Source organism: Gossypium arboreum, chromosome 12 (genome assembly GCF_025698485.1).
Source record: "Gossypium arboreum isolate Shixiya-1 chromosome 12, ASM2569848v2, whole genome shotgun sequence".
In the NCBI taxonomy this organism is placed as follows: domain Eukaryota; kingdom Viridiplantae; phylum Streptophyta; class Magnoliopsida; order Malvales; family Malvaceae; genus Gossypium; species Gossypium arboreum.
In genome coordinates this window covers 93,324,079-93,328,030 of record NC_069081.1, presented here as the reverse complement: position 1 = coordinate 93,328,030, position 3,952 = coordinate 93,324,079, and the positions used below count along the sequence as shown (strand labels likewise).

The window sequence follows — 3,952 nt, the reverse complement described above, 5'->3', positions numbered from 1 at the left end:
TAGAAGAAACCCATCAGGACCATTACTTTTTGATAGTGAGATCGATCGCACAGTTCGCAGAAACCAAAGAGAAATAAGGCGAAGCTTAAGATACACAAAGAATGAGCAAGAGGACAATATTCAAACTACAACTGAGGAGATGGCTGAAAACCAAGAAAATCCGCTGCTCCTGCAATTGCTGTTAATCAAAATACTGCTCCGCACACTATGTATGATTATGCTAAACCTAATTTAACAGGAACTGAGTCAAGTATAGTTAGACCTACTATTGCTGCAAATAATTTTGAACTGAAACCTAACACAATTCAAATGATACAACAGTTTGTTCAGTTTGATGGTTGGCAGGACGAGGATCCCAACATTTTTTATGACTCTATTCGCCTTCGGTTGTTTCCCTTTTCGTTAAGGAATAAGGCTAAACAATGGTTAAACTAGTTACCATGATGGTCAGTCACTACTTGGGAACAAATGATCGAAAATTTTTTATTAAAATATTTTCCACCGACTAAAACAGCCAAATTATGTAATGATATCTCTTTTTTTGTACAGATGGATTTAGAAACACTCTACGATGCATGGGAGAGATACAAGGACCTTTTGAGAAGGTGCCTTCACCATGGGTTACCGCTTTGGCTACAGGTTCAAACTTTCCATAATGGCCTTAATCCTTCTACTCGGCAGATGATTGATGCAGCTACTGGAGGAACTATCAATAATAAGACACATGAGACAACTTACGAATTTATTGAGGAGATGTCACTGAATAACTATCAGTGGCAAGTTATGAGAACAAAGGCGACAAAAGTAGCTGGTGTTTTCAACCTCGACGCGGTTACTATGCTATCTAACCAAGTAGAACTCTTAAATAAAAAGATTGACAGTTTGTGTGGTTCTACTTAGGTACATCCAGTGATGAGGTGCGATTCGAATGGAGGAGGAGCATGCACAGAATATCAACCCTTCAACCCTAGTATTGAGGAGGAACAAGTCCAATATATGGGTTACAATAACTCTAGATCCCAAAATAACCCATATAGTAACACTTATAATGCAGGTTGGAGGAACCATCCCAATTTCTCGTGGGGCGGTCAAGGAAATCAAAGGCCACAACATCCTCCGGGTTTTCAACAACCACCATACCAGCAGGAGAAAAAGTCGAACCTTGAGGAGATGCTAACCAAATTCATCTCCATGTCAAAGACTCGTTTTTAGAATACCAAGACGGCACTCAAAAATTAACAAGCATCAATCTAAGGGCTTGAAACTCGGATTGGACAGCTCGCCAAGTTGATTTTCGAACAACCACAAGGTAGTCTGCCAAGAAACACTGACTCTAACCCAATGGAGCAACTCAACGCAATTGCCCTTCAAGATGAGGAAGGGTTAGTGGCAAAACCGAGGCCAGAACCGGTGGTAAGCGAATGTAAGAATGAGGTAGGCAAAAACGAACAAAAATCGGTAAGTCCAGAATATAAACCTCGTGTGCTATACCCCAATGCGACAAGGAAAGACCGCTAAGACGAACAATTTGGTAAATTCCTTTAACTTTTAAAGAAACTACATATTAACTTACCGTTTATTGAAGCCCTTTCGCAGATGCCCAATGCAGTCAAGTTTTTAAAAGAGCTTCTAGCAAATAAACGGAAGTTAGATGAAGCATCGCATGTGGAGCTGAACGCGGTCTACTTAGCCATTCTATAGAATAAGCTACCCAACAAACTAAAATATACAGGGAGTTTTACAATTCCTTGTTTAATTGGTAGCTTAGATGTTAATAATGCGTTGGCTGATTTAGGGGCTAGTATCAATGTTATGCCTTACAAGTTGTTTAAGCAACTAGGTCTAGGGAAACCCAAACAAACTAGGATGAGCATTCAATTGGCTGATAAAACCATTAGATTTCCTAGGGTTATCATTGAAGATATTCTTGTTAAGATCGATAAATTTATATACCCAGTAGACTTTGTTGTTCTAGAAATGGAAGACGATAGTAACGCGCCCTTAATTTTGGGAAGGCCCTTTTTAGCAACTGTTAAAACAATTATTGATGTTGGCACAAGTGAACTCACACTTCGTGTAGGAGACAAAACAATCACCTTTAAAGGTCGAAACCCAAACAACACATCGAAAATTGAAGGTGATTGTCTAAACCATTCTACTAAAACTGACAATATGGAGCAACCTACTTTGTAGGAAATGAGTTTGAAGGAAGTACATGAGCCATTTTTAAGCAATAGTAGAGGATCTACACATGAAGAACGAGTGTTACAAATCGAGGAGTTAGATGAATGGCTAACATTTAAACCGAGACAACACGATAAACCAAAACTACGCCAGAACGAGCTCAAAGCCTTTCCAAATCAACTTAAGGTTGAAGATAAAGTTTTATTAGATACTGTAAATCCTCACGTTGTCACTACCAAACCGAATGAAGAAATTCCTCTTACGGTACTTAGCATTTTCCCATTCAGTACAGTTGAGGTAAATCATCCCAAATTCAGCACCTTTAAGGTAAACAATACCAGCCTAAAACCTTATTTTGATGGGATTCATAGTAGGAATGAGGAGTATACACTCCTCGAACCACCATGACCATTCACCAGAGAGGTAAGTCGAGCTTAGACTATAAATAAGCGCTTCTCGGGAGGCAACCCGAGCACTAACAATATTACTTTCTTTAAATTTTAGTTTTTAAAATCTAACATATTAACCAAGTCATTGAACACATGCTTTTCAAAACCACCTGGCCAGGCACACGGGCGTGCCGTAAGCCGTGCACATACCACAGATGCAACACGGCCGTGCGATACAGCCGTGTGAAAACAGGGCAAAATTTTTTTCCAAAACACGGGATGCGATAAGTAGCCACGGCCATGTGACATTGCCGTGGTTGAAACTGTAAACCTGTCAATTTAACACGGGTGTGCGCCTGCATACATAGGCGTTGGAGAAGCGAACGGAGATCGACATGGCTATGCAACAGGGCCGGGTACACTAATGCGCTAATTTTGAAAATTACAAAATGCACGGGCTGAGCTTAAAGCACACAGGCGTGTCCCACGGTCGTGTGCCCCAATTTCTCTATAAACACCTATTATTTATTTTATTTTATTTTATTTTTATCTCTATATTTTAAAATTATTTTTTCTTTCCTTTTAATACTATTTTATCCTGACTTTCTACAATTTTTATTCTTCGGCTATTTCACTACGAGTAATTATGCTTCAGTATACCTCTTAAAGAGTTCCTGGTTTTATCACAGTCAGAAAGAGCTCCAAAGCTCATCCTCGTATAGGAACTAACAAACTCCACCGGGAAAGGTTCTCCACGACTGCCATGTCCTGCTCGACCATGATCGTAGCCAACTTGAGATATAATATTCTTTTGGCACAGTATTTGTGGAACCCAACCTCTACCACCACCGGAGTATCCTCCTCCACTCTCACGCCGATATTCTCCAAAACACCAATTCAAGGAGTTCATTCATCATTCAGGAAGTTGCACTTCTCTCCCTATCTTATGATTATAAATCTATCTTTTTCAATATATCTACCTTTGTACATTGAGGGCAATGTACATCTTAAGTGTGGGGGGTCTTTTATATCAGAAAAATCCCTGAAGTTGCTTCCCCAAGTTTAGGTATTAGTTTGAGTTGGAATTCACAAGTTTAAACATCAAAAGCCATAATTTTTGTGAGATCTTGAGCCTTTAAAGCATCTATTATTTCTTTCATGCTCACTTTCATTATGAGTGCGTCAGTATTGAATTGTTATTCTAGAACTTGCTTGATTATGCATGTCAAGACCACACCATTTGATTTAATATGTCAAAATGAGAAAGGTACTTAGGTTTAACCCACTCACTTCATAAAAGCCCACCTTCACAATTAACCCTTAGTGAACCCCCTTGAGCCTAACAACCCATTCATTGATTTACCCTCAATATTAACCCA

The 3,952-nt window shown here is 39.3% G+C and overlaps 1 non-coding gene across 1 annotated transcript; it reads right to left on the bottom strand.

The window, feature by feature from the left end:
- Nucleotides 1-516: 516 nt before the first annotated feature.
- On the bottom strand, nucleotides 517-623 carry LOC128286171 (small nucleolar RNA R71). The gene has a single exon (XR_008276716.1). It is a non-coding gene; the product is annotated as a small nucleolar RNA R71 (small nucleolar RNA).
- Between the last annotated feature and the right edge of the window lie 3,329 nt (nucleotides 624-3,952).